Source organism: Heterocephalus glaber, unplaced genomic scaffold, assembly GCF_053883595.1.
Source record: "Heterocephalus glaber isolate CG9 unplaced genomic scaffold, H.glaber_assembly_v1.0 deba00000594, whole genome shotgun sequence".
Classification (NCBI taxonomy): Eukaryota; Metazoa; Chordata; class Mammalia; order Rodentia; family Bathyergidae; genus Heterocephalus; species Heterocephalus glaber.
In genome coordinates this window covers 22,059,724-22,073,245 of record NW_028258151.1, presented here as the reverse complement: position 1 = coordinate 22,073,245, position 13,522 = coordinate 22,059,724, and the positions used below count along the sequence as shown (strand labels likewise).

General features: G+C 39.0%; 1 protein-coding gene across 9 annotated transcripts in view; it reads right to left on the bottom strand.

Moving 5' to 3' along the window:
• Hipk3 (homeodomain interacting protein kinase 3) overlaps positions 1-13,522 on the bottom strand; it is a 137,872-nt gene that overhangs the window by 91,556 nt on the left and 32,794 nt on the right. For 2 of the 9 annotated variants that reach the window (XM_004852069.4, XM_004852072.4), the window contains exon 1: positions 12,238-12,777. The exons of 1 other annotated variant lie outside the window; for it this stretch is intronic. The gene's annotated coding sequence lies outside the window, so the exon portion shown is untranslated. Of the gene's footprint in view, positions 1-3,489; positions 3,511-10,985; positions 11,057-11,468; positions 12,025-12,237; positions 12,785-13,522 lie in introns of those variants that run through there. 6 more of the 9 variants (XM_004852070.4, XM_021264383.2, XM_087205543.1 and 3 more) reach the window with 6 other exon arrangements.

Here is a 13,522-nt window from a genome sequence, read left to right as displayed (position 1 = left end):
TGAAATAGCCCACATGCCCAGCAACTGACAAATGAACAAAGATGTGGGTTTTTTATACAATGGGGTACTACTCTGCCATTAAGAAGAATGCACTTCAGGCATTTATAGCTGAATGGATGGACCCTGAGACTCTACTCTTAAGTGAAATAAATCAGACACATGCTTAAATACATTGTTTCCCTGGTGTGAGAAACTGAAAGTGGAAATAAGGACTAAAATGTTTAATAGATATTGGGAAATGAGAAGCAAATAGTCAAATGGGAAGGGGAACAAGGGGAGGAAGGAGGGAGAAAGAAAGGAAGGGACAAGAAAAAAAAGTGAAAATAGAAAAAATGGAAACAAAGCTTTTATACATAGGTAGGAGAAGAGGGGTTGGGGGGAGCATGGGAAAAAAGGGGCAGAATGTACCATGTACAGGTGCAAATTCCCCATGATGAGTGTTATCATTATATATGTCTAAAATGTACCAATAGCCAGGAATTTAGCTCAGTGGTTTGGCTGCCTACCTTGCAAGCACAAGGACCTGAGTTCAATCCCTGGTACCAAAAAAAAAAAAAACCATGCAGATAAAATGTACCAATAAATGTTGTGCTATAAAAAAAGTGTATGAGCCTAGCTCCTCACTAATCAATTAAATGCCAATATTTTAAATAATTATATCATTAATAGGTTCATTTACCAGTATTCTGTGCAGGAAATTACACTGAACCATTTCACAGAAGAAATATGTTCACATAAATGAACTACCACACATAATAAAGCTTCATAAACTGAGCCTACTGAGATGCCAGGCAAACATTTATTTGGAAATACTAAAATCTTGGGTGTTTTCCAGCAGTATTGTGAAAAAAGCATCTAGAGAATGTGTTGACTGTAACACAAATCAGCATGTTAAATAACAAGCTTCATCTGACTTAGCAAAACGTTATAACTTTTGGAACAGAAAACGACCTGCTCGACATTTCAAAGGTGCTGCTAGAAATCACCCTACCAGTACAAATGTGTACTTTAACAAGAGTAGAAAAGAGATTATTCTTGCGAAAGTGGTAATTCCCTACATTTTATAAAAAGCTATCTCTATAAAATCAAAAAACATGGAAATACTGACAAATAAGCTAGCTAAAAAGTTTGCCTCAGCTGTTTCTTGAATTTCAGGATTAGGAATTAAAAATTTGAGTCTATAAAACTTAAATTCGGCCAGGTGTGGTGGTGCCTGCCTATAATCCCAGGACTCAGCAGGCTGAGGCAGGAGGATCACTGTGAGTTAGAGGCTAGCCTGAACTACATAGTAAGATCCTGTCTCAAAAAGAAAAAAAAAAATTCAAAAGAAAAGTCTTTATTTAAATTTTTTATAAAGTGACCAATGTCTACCAATGGATTGTTAGGAAAAGTAAATAGTAATTTACATTTAGTTATGGACAGGCCCCTTCAGAAAAAAAAACAAAGTGCATTACTTTTCTACTTTATAAGAAAGTCTGTGCAACGAGAACCACCCTGAAATTTTGTTTTTCTGGTTTTCTTGTTTTGAGACAGACTCACTAAATTACCCAGGCTGGCCTCAAACTTTTGATGCTCTTGCCTCAGCCTAAATGGCTGGGATTACCGGTGTACAGCACTGTGCTTGGTGAAATTTTCATTTATTTTTTAAATCTATGTAACCAACTTTCAAAGGCAAATAGAAGTATTAAAGATTAAAAAGATATTTCCCAGCATTTGGGAAGCTGAGGCAGGAGGATTGAGTTTGAAGCTAGCCCAGACTACAAATCAAGACCTTGTCTTAAAAAAAAAAAACAACAAAAAGGTGACAATCAAAAGATCCTTACCAAGACCTCTCACTCTAATCTACCAGTGAAACAATTCAAATCAATTTTGATCAAATGTCCACTTCTGACACCTCAATAAAAGAAAAGATCCTGCGGACAAATATGCTTTTGTAAGAGACAATGATTAAACTCTCAAATGAACATTTTATAGAATCCAAGGTCAATATCTATAAAAATTTTCAATAGTACAGGTTACCCTAAATAACTCTTTTAAGATTCTCATCTTGAATTTCCCATACTTTAACAAATACTTTAACATTCTACATTCACCCCTGACAGAGAATTGTCACTCTAGAGTAATGCATACTGTAAGAATTAAAATTCTAAAAAAGCAAAAATGTGAAACAATGGTTATTGCTCCCCATTTCTCACATACATGCATTTTTCATTTGTAACGGGTAAAAATACAAATATTTACAACATAAGCTTGATTGTAGTTCTTTCAATTTTTCTAAAAGTTTTATTATTGACATTTTGGGACTTCTGAAATTTAACTGGAACAAAAAAAGTCATCTATACTTTCCAAATTCTGTTAAATCCTATATGGTCTTGGTGTATATTACATTGTTAATTCAAAATATTTTTTTCCTACTCAGATTTTAGTTTTACTTATATGCCCTTTTGAGGGAACTTAATGAAGAACTTTCAAAAACTTTTCTAATGTAGAAACTTCTAAATTTCAGAGCCTGTCATATGCACCTTGTCAACTGAAGATGGCCTTTCACAGTAGCTTCAAAAGCCAAGACAAACAACAGGAAGAACATAAATGGTAAAATGTTAAGGTTCTCAAAATAATATCTCACAGAAAGATTTCTACTGCTTTGGTCTGGCTCTAACTTCCTCTAATCATTAACTTTTTTAAATGACACATTGCTTGTAATAAGCTGTACACTAAAACTGCAACTTGATATGTACTTAGGGTCACATAAACATTTCTTCTAATGGAAGCCTCACAGAAAAACTGAGTTTGTTTTATAATATAAAAAGTCCCATTACTAATACATGGTCCTAAAAATGACATTCACCAAAACTGTACAATGATAAGAAAAACTTAGTTTCAGATTTACAAGGCTGAAGAGATTTCTAAATACATATCAATATCATATAAAAAATTTAAAAGATATTTATAAAGTCTGAGTTTGAATTAGCATGTTCAAAAGTAAGGCTAGCAACTGGAATAAAATTTTTAAAAATAAGCTTAAAAATGCCTACAAAGTAGTTATAGTTTACTAACAAAAAAATGTATTGTCAAATAACTAAAACTCTCCTTATGGAACAAAACTGACCTTAGTCATTTTTCAGACATTTGCAGAAGCAGCTAGGGAGAATTGCAGATGCAAAAATAATGATTACATATTAATTTTACATGATGAATATGTCAAATAATAATTTTATAACAATACTTACAATGTTAGCATTTAAAATTGTATTCACAGAACCTTGCAAACTGATTAAATAAAATTTACCACTAAACCACTGGAGGAAGCACATGCCTACTGACCTTTACACAGGAAGCAGATCAATCTGCTCTAAGTAATGCAGTTGGAAATAGAGCTGGCTTTGAGAAGCCAACTCTGTAACTGATACATTCACAAAGTATGTGGTCAGATACCTGTGTAGCTAATTAATAAAGATGCGTAATTTGCTTGGGTGAGGCTGAACACACCTGTGATCTCAGCCACTGAAGAGGCAGAGGCAGGAAGATCACAATTCAAGGCCCACTTAGAAAAGAACCTGTCTGGGAATAAAAAAATAAATAAGAAAAGCTAGGGATACGGTTCCACACTCCCTGGGTTTAAACCCCAGCACCATAAAAAGGAAAAGGGGGTGGGGGGGATGCCATACTTTCCCCCCCGCCATTAAGTTTATTGGTACATTTTAGGTATGAAATACAGTTACATTCATCATTGGGATCTTGTACCATTACATGAGTATCTTGGTTCTTTTTTTTTTCCCCTTCCCCTGCCCTCCCTTCACACCCTCCACCCTCCCCTATTTGCAAAGACTGTTTCCTTTTTTTCCTTTTCTCATATTTTTTCTTTTCCCTTTTTTCCTTTCCCCTACCCCTCCCACTTCCCCTGCTCCTTTAGACCTTTTCTTCCTGTTACACAATATCAATTATACATTTTTTAAATTACAATATCAAGATCTAGGAGACATTACCACAGATTTTACAGAATTTAAAAGGATACAGAAAGCATATTACAAAAATTTTTGAAATAAATTTGACAACTTCTAAGAAGTACCTTGGAAAACAAATTAATGAAACTAACTCTGGAGGAAATATAAAATTTGAATAGCACCTATTAAAGAAAGTATATTCCTAGCTTGAAAACCTACCTATATGACAACACCTGGCTCACATACATTTTAACTGATAAATTATAGGGGATGCCATACTTTAATAGGGTACATGGGTAGAGTTCAGCATGTCTGCATTTGGCCACTTTTATAATAACATATTTGATTCCCTAATGTCTATTATGCACTTCAAGGGATAGAAAGTCAATAGAACATAGTCTCTGAACTGAAGAATAGTTCAGACACTGTTTTATATTTTAAAATATTAAAATATAATATATATAATATATATCTTTCTCAATAATGCTCTGTATTCTCCTAAGCTAGGAAATGACCTATTTCATCTTCCAGTCTAACAGGAAACAGTTCCAAGCTGTACAAAGAAAAACAAGTAGAAATCTGGGCATGGTGGTGTGCACCTGTAGTCCTAACTACAGGTGAGGCCAGAGGATCCTTTGAACATAGGAGATTGAGGCCAGTCTGAGCAACATAGTGAGAAAAACAAATAAGTAAAATAAGATTAGCCACCAAAACTATGCTAGGCTTAGACAGGGCAATTTGCAAGGCAAACACTCCAACAATTTTCTATTCAATGCTACTGGCAAATCAATTATGCTACAGTCTCAAAACACCCTAAGAGAGTCTCCATACAGAATTCAATTTTAAATAAGCATTTATAAAAATATAAATATCACCAAATTATAAAATTTCATTACAAAGGTTGTATTATAAACAATTATAATGAATTCAACATAATGCTTGTCCTTTGCACACTTCTATCTGGGGATGTAGCTCAGTGGTAGAGCATTTGCCTGACATGTGTGAGATCCTAGGTTTGATCCCCAGTATTACAAAAAACAAATGATGTATTTTTATTTATGTAAATGAAATTTAAAACTAAATTCACGTCATATAGTGGGTTCCAAGTAAATTACAGCTAGTAATTTCAACATTCTTTTTTATTTTATTTTTATTTTTTAAATTTTTTTATTTTTGGTACCAGGGATCGAACTCGGGACCCTTGCGCTTTCGAAGCAGGCGGCAGAACCACTGAGCTAAATCCCCGGCCTTTCAACATTCTTAAAAGAACCTTCTGAAATGTTTTCATTTATTATCTTCTTTCCATAGGTTCACACAGGAATAGTTTCAAAGTTTCTATATTCCAAATTTAGGAGAAAGAGGAAAGGTAGAACAGGCAAACAACAGAATTTTCTCAAGCACTATGAGAACTGTGCATATTCAGAAAGGAAAAAATAAGAAAATTGGACATTAAACAAATCTGGGAAATATGACTCTCTTCTAACTTAAATTAACAGGTAGTATGCTTCTCTGACAATTAGCTATCAAACTCATTAGCCTTGATAAAAAAATGTATCACAAACTAAAATTGGTCAAGTTTTTGTTTATATTTTATGTGAACTTTTTTTTTTTTTTTTGGTACCGGGGATCAAAATAGGGACCTTGTGCTTGGGAAGCAGGCGGCGGAAGCACTAAGCTAAATCCCTGGCCCTTATGTGAACTTTTTTGGCTTTAAACATTATTAGGACAGCAGCAATTAATAACACAAAACTGTAAGATGAATACTTTTCAATGCTTTTAAATTATTTAAATATTTCATATTTAACAATATGAAATAAAGACTTTTAAGAAGCTTAGGCAGGCGGCAGAACCACTGAGCTAACTCCCCAGCCCTGAGTCTTAAGAACCTTAAATGGCACCTGTAATCCCAGCATTCTGGGAAGCTGAGGCAGGAGGATCACAAATTGCAGCCAACCCTTAAGGAATGCTATATTTAAATCACTAATACATGTACAAAAATACAAAATTTACAATATTTGGCTAATTTCACTACTTGCTCAAAACTTGGACTACATGCTATTCACTTCACAGCAGAGTAACTTGCACTTTGTGGACATTCAAACACATACTGGGTACGATAGTTTTCACACAAATACCTGTTTTATTTACTATAATAAATTTTCTTTTTTGTGTGTGGTCAGCATCTGTGATCCAGCTACAAAAAAATATTTAAAGCACACTAAAAAGAGATTACCAATCCAGTATTTTTGAACACATATTACTCTTGTCTAACTGTATATTCAAATATAAACCTACAATTAATATTCTGCAGAGATACTTGTATTGTCTCCAACAAAACTGCTAACAGTTGGTCCAAAACATGTTTTATTTCTTTAAAAATGTAGTAAAGCCCAGTATCATAACTATGGGATCTAGGGCAGCATAACCTGAAATTTTCCTTACAATTTTATGTCACTCTACCCTATTTAATCTCAACAAAAACTGTAATAAATTAAAGTCTTCAGAATTATTTATTTAAGCTATACTGTAGAAGCAATGTTTCTAAAAAGTCAGGTTCAATGTTCAGCATGTTATCACTCTCACTTAAAACTGTAGCAGTACAAAAAAAAAACTAGCATTACATAAAGTCGTACAAGACTGTATTATTAAACAGATAACACCCAATCAAAACACACAAAAATGAAATTTTTAGTCCTTTATATAAATGCTTCATAGGGTACATGCTGTAAGTTACTTCTTACAAATATTTCAAAATATATTATTTTGGGGTTTTTTAACTCTTAAAATATTTTGTATAAATTTATGAATGATGTGTTAACAAAATATGGGAAAATTAAAGAATTTAAAAATAAATGTCTTTTAGACTTGGCATGGTGGTGCATGCTTGTGATCCTAGCCCTCAGGAGACTGAGGCAGGAGTATCAGGATCTTGAGGCCAGCCTGGGCTACTAAATGAATTCAAAACCAGCCTGGATTACATGAGACCTTGTCTTAAAAAAACAAAATTAGGGTCAGGAATTTAGCTCAGTGCCACCACGCCTGCCTCACAATTGCAAGGTCCTGAGTTTGATCCCGGGTACTGAAAAAAATAAAATAAAATAAAATAAAATAAAATAGATAAAATTAAAAACATCTTTAGCAAATCAAATACTTTGTCATTTCTAACAGAATAACTGGCTACTTGAATGCAGCCAAATTTCATATTTTCTATCACACCTCAAGAAAATTTTCTTGGTACATCTCCATATATAAACAAATGTAACTTATAATAAACAGCTACAAAATTTAAAGGGATAATGATTCAATTATTTTAATGCCTATCATATCTAAACAATTTTTTTCCTATTAAAAAATGTGCTCCAGTATAAATGAGGGTAAGGATTATGGTGCCCACCCTGGCAATCCTTTACTTTCAAAGTGACCAAGAGTCACTCTAAAGAATCAGTTTTAAGCCAGGTGTGGTACTGCATGCCAGCACTTGGAAGGCTGATGCAGGAGGATCACAGGAGTTCAAGGCCAGCCTGAACTTAGTAACATAGTGAGACCCTGTGTCAAAAAAGAGAATACTATAAATCACTCATTTTAACAGCAATAGTATGTGCTATACTCTTCACACTTACAACTTCAGGTTAAACTTATAACACAAGATTTTTTTAAATGATATGAAAAGATTATGATCCCCAAACACTACATCAAGGAAAAGTCTTTCAGATTGAAGAACAAAAACACAAGAAACACAGAGGAAAGGAGGAGTGGGAAGGAAAGAGGATTTGAAAATTAAAGTCAGATGATGACAAAAAGATATTTCATAAGACATCATTTAGCAAGTGCCACCAATTTATTCTTAATCTTTCTCTCAAGCTATCACAATTTTTCACTGACTATAAGAGAATTCTGGTCCCTATCAATGTGGCCATTTAACTCAAAACAGATTTTGCTCTCCCACATCCAATTAAACCAAACTCTACTATGCCCAGCAACCTCTCCTACCTTATCTGCCTCACACCCTCCTTCTGGCTCAGTCTCCCACAGGGGCAAAATATTTCACTCTTTCAGAAAGTTAGAGAAATTCTTCGGCTCAAGGTTACATTTAAGATTTTTTTTTTTAAATACTGTCTTTGGTTTATTAAATTACAAAGACTTTCTTTTGAAAAATGAGAGTTTACTAAAGTACTGAGTTAGCAGTAAACTACTAAATATAAAACACAAAGTAAATCTGCTTTATGTCATAACTGTTCCCAAACCACAGGAGCCTGCCTTTAAAATATAATATTGTCAATAGTCATCTAATTCTTTTAATTTCCACACAAGTAGTAAGATCAAAGGCTCTAGGTCTAAGCATAACAGTGGGATCTCAGAATCAGGACAATATGTTGCCTTTGTTTAGTGACATAAGGCCCAAGTATCAACTGAGAACAGCCTGCTCTAAAAAAAAATTAAAAATTTTTTAAAAAACACTTAAGGTCTAATTTTACAAGCACTCTTATAAAATGTAAAACACATCCTCAAAATATCTATTATACTTTCGCCCTACAATGACTAAGATCCAAAAGAATAACTATGAAGCTATAGAAAAAGCATACTAAATTCTTCCCTTAAGCCATTCCTACTTATACTAAGCCAACCTAAAGAAGTAAACTGTACTTCTCTAAGTTGTCTACACACTGCTCTGACTGCCCTAAAAGCCTCCACTTCTAGTCCAAATACATATCCTTATTCTGGTTATATTAAATGCTTCAAGATAATAAACAGGATATATCTTTTAAGCAGCTGGATCCAGAACCAATAAAGACATTTAAGATAATTCTCCCACCCACCCCTTACTGGGGACTGAACCTACTAGGGCCTTTGTACCTAGCTATAACCCCAGTCCATTAAAAATACCACCAACAACAGATAATTCCTGTACACTTACATTTGTATCATATACAAGCTCCTCATAACAAAGCTTTCAGCAAAAACTTGTTCTCTGTCCCCACAGGGAAAAATAATACTACAACCCAGTTAAGGTGTGGGGGAGGAGGAATGCCTTTTAAAAAAATAAACAGTAACAGACATACTCCTCCATTTTAATGAAGTTCTAGTAGTCTGTCTTCAGAAGTAACTTCCAAGTTAAACATCCCACATTGTTAAGTCTCAACTTTGGACATCAGGAAATTAGGACAGCTGCAACCCACAAATTTTACAACAGGTGTATTTATTTTGGCAGCAACATATAACCATATATCAAGTTATTCTGCGTCCTCTAATAGATGTGAGGCATGAACAACTACTTGTAGAAGGATTTCTTTCTGTTTTTGTACCGGGGATCGAACTTGAGAACTTGAGCTTGTGAGGCAGGCGGCGGAACCACTGAGCTAAATGCCCAGCTCGAAGGATATTTTAATACGGAAAATTTCAAAGTTCCTTAGAACAGCCTTAACTCTAAGTATTACCAAGACATCTTTTCATATCCAAACTTAGGTAAAGTTTCTATTGTTGAATTAATGGAAACTACATTTTTATCCCTCTCTAAATTAACCACCCATAGTGAAATTCTATTCTACTTTATTGCCACATCCAACGAACCTTTAACAATGAAAACACTAGTAAGATAACTCCTCTTACCTGACAAAATAAAATTAATTTCAAAGTTACCAGAATAAATCATTTTTAACATTCAAATGGAAAATAAGCAAATAAGTATTCCATTTACATGCATGTGAATCAGGTTTTGGGAAACACTATTACCATATTCTGAAGTTTATATTCTGCCATTCCTCTTTTCAGTAAGGCTTCAGTGTTCACATTATCAAATATTTAAAAACAAAAGTTCAATCAAAAAGTTCATTTGATAACTACTGCCCTTTAAAGTTGCAAGAAAAGGTGCTATGGGTGTGGCAAAGTGGTAGAACACTTGGCTAGCATACTTAAGTCCCTAGGTTTTATTTCTAGCATCACACACACACAAAAAAACTAAAAAGTTGCCAAGAAAATAAAAAAGGTTTTCAGTACTTTGCATCAAACATAAACACCTATGTGCCAATATCAAACTTGCTACCGCAACCTACCTCTGTAATTTGCAGCCTATGTTTTTGGTATTCTATGACAGAACACCCAAAAAATTAAAATAGTATGACCCACAGCTTCTTTTCAAGCATGTTTACAAGAATTATCTCATAGAAACCATCCACTTTAATGTGACTTTAAAACCCCATACCCAGAAGCCAATGACTGGTTTAAAAACATAATGACTAGTTCAGTGGAAAAAATATTATGACAATAAACTAAGACTGCCTCACCATGTTATGATCTGCTTGCCTAATATGTATGTTTAGCCACTGTAGTCAGCAGGGTCCAAATATAAATTTGAAACATTTAATGGCCAGTGCTGTTCTAGACTTCCAAGATCATTTTACCTGTTTAAAACAGTTTAATCTGTGGCTCTCCATAAATACTTTTTCTTAGAAAAAAATACCCATAAATACAAGACCTAATGAAATGTTCAAAAATCACAAATATTTCCACACAACTCTTACCACAAATTTTAAACAATCAAAATATTAAAGAAAAATAAGCCTGGCAAAGGCTATAAATTATATTTCATAAATAAAATGAGCTACACTTTACAAATACAACCTATAAATATAGCAAAATATTCCTTGTTGATTTAAAAGTAAAGAAATTGGTTGATTGGTTAAATTTCAATTACTGGTAAATGGCATGAGGGCATAAAATAACCAATAAAACCGTGAAAACATTTTTTTAAAAGGTCAGTCATATTTTGTTTACTTACACTACTAAGCTTAATCATGGCCTATCTAAACCTTATCATTGCTCATTGTATAAAATTAGCACTGCACTTGCAAACATAAGCAGAATCTAGACTTAAACATATGGTGAGATTTGCCCAGCTTCTGAAATATTAAATGTGAATGATGGATTAAAATATTTCTTGGGAAACAAACAAAAAACCCCCACCGATCTGGCTTAAATTTTCATCAAAAATTAAATAATCTGATCAGAAAAGGAACCTCGTTAAAAAAATTTTAAAGCACTCACCAATTAAAATCTTGAAATTAAGCGAAATAGCTTGAATATAAGTACTCTCACTTCAAAAGCTACAGCTTATAAGCAAATACCTAAAATAGGAAAAAAAAAAAAAAATCGGCCGATCTCCAAACTAGAAGGTACGCCTAAGCACAGGCTGGTTTACCAGCTAACTTTTCCAGCTCTGTACCAGAGACATCAAAACAAAGTTGACAATAGAATCACCCATAAGCCTTCCATGTAAACTAAATGATAATCTGAAAAACTGCCGTTGCTGATAGAAGCTCCTTACAAGCAGCGAACTGACAGGTGGAAAATAAATCCCCGAACAGGCAGGCCGGCAAGAGGTTGTGAAAACACGGTTCCAGCACTGAAGGTGCCGTGGACTCCTCCGTAACAGGTCCCAGGTAATTTACGAACACACCCCGCAGCGCAATTCCTCCGGCCCAGTTAAGACTGGGGAATACGGCGCTTCTTCCCCCGAAAGCCACATACCATTTTAAAACGGCCGTCTCCCCCCGGGACAGGAAAACAAACATGGTCAGCCCAGGTCTGTCCGCGACTTCTCCCAGCGCGGAGCAGGGGAGGGGGCGCCCGCCGCGTAACGAGAGAAGCCGGCAACGGCAACGGCAACGGCCCCGCCGCGCCGCCGCCGCCGCCACGCCTTCCTCCCGCCGCTGGGGACGCGGGGCCGCGGCTCACATTTCTCCTCCCCAACAATCACACGCACGCACGTCCCCACAGTCACCCTCCGGGCCCGCAACGCCGGTGACCCGGGGCGGGAGGGGGACAGAGCCCCGGACGCCGTCACGGGCTGGGGCGCTTCGAGCGTCCGCGTTTGTGTTTGTTTCCCCCTTTCGTGAAAGGAAAAAGGTCTCCGTCGCGACGGCTCAGGGCTTCGGTGGGGAAGAGGCCCCCAGCGGGACTAAACAAAACTTCGGTTGCTGGGAAGAGCCGTTGCGCAACCTTGGCAAGGGAAGGAGGCCGGGATCGCAGGGCACAGCCGGGCCAAGGCGACTTCCCGGAGGCTGCGCCACCGCTACGCGCGCGGAAACGAGGCCCTCCCCCCGCCACCGCCGCCGCCGCCCCGCGTCCCGAGGCCTCCGGCCTGGTGCGCGCGGGCTTTGCCTCCCGGGCCGGAGAGCAGGGACGCGAGGGCGCCGGGGATGGGAGCGGCCGGGTGCCGCCGCAGGCCCGCAGACCCGCAGACGGGGCCCACGCCGCCTCCCGTGGGTGGGAGCCCCTCGCCGCCCACCGCCCTTACCTTCCTAGAGGCCCGCGCTCTCCCCTCTTCGGGCGGCCGCAGCCCTGAGCATGTCCGGGTTGGGTCGCGGGGCCGTGCCGGGGACAGGGAGCCAAGCGCTTCAGCAGGCGGCACCACCCAGCCCGGCCTCAGCCCCTCTCGGCGGCCGCTGCCATCTTGTTCTCGCGGCTGAGAGGAAACGGCGAAACACCCTCCCCCGACCGCTACTGCTCAGCGCCGGGCGCGTCTCCCTCATCTTCCTTCGCGGGGATCCGGGGTGGGGACGGCCGAACCAAGGGGGCCTAAGGGCGGCAAGGAATGCGGGACCCGCGGCGGTCGGGGCCCATTTCTGACGAGGGGAAGGAAAGGAAAGCGGCGACGGCGGGCCCCGCGCCTTGGTCTCCTCGGGGCGCCGCGTCACCGGCTCTCGTCGCGCCCCAGGCAGCCGCCGCCGGCCGCCGCGATCTCGGGCCCCTCCTTCTCCTACTTCGCGTCCGCAGCGGCACTGCCCGCGCGCCCGGCCGCCGCTCTGCGCGCCGACCCGGGCGGCCCTGCTGCGCTCCCTCGGGCCGCGGCGCCTTCGGGAAGCCCCTCCCTGGGCCCGCCCGCCGCAGCCGCGCCCTCGCCTCTCGGAGCCCGCCAGGCAGGCGGCCCGGGCGCCCTCACGCCGTCCCTCCCGCAGAAGCATCCATCCACCCCACCCCTGCTGTCGTCAGCCTCACTCCAGGCCCACTCCGCCAGAAATACACAGTGAAGACAAGATCCGGACACCCGAAGAGAAGATAAAAATGCGGAAACAGGATTTTTACAGGCCTTTCCAGACCCTGTAATCAGGATTCCCCATTTCACCCCTTTAAGGTCTGTTTCTCAGGGCCCAAGTGTACAGAAAGGAGAAATGCTTACTCGAATAATCTCAATCTAAACTAGATCTTTGCTGTTCCCCCATCCCAAAGCCTCAGTTGTCAGACCAGGTTAGATAATGAAAGGCCCTCTTGGAAATTTTCCCAAAGCGCCTCGAAAGTCCAAAACTCCAATACTGTGAAGTTCGCTCACCTCCGAGTTGGTGATTCTCCACCAGGTTACTCAGTTACAACCTCAAAGGAGTTTCTTCCCCCTAGAGACTAGGAAATCAACAAAATGGACCATTTCTACCCACGGAATCATAAAACCATAGAATTTGACATGAAAGAACCTCAGCGAGCCTTGGTCCCAGCTCTTAGCCTAGGACAGGGGTTCAAAGAAGTAGAGGGAGGTGAGGTGACCAAGGTGACTGAGCAAAGCCTCGGGTCTCTGGTCCCTGTCTCTT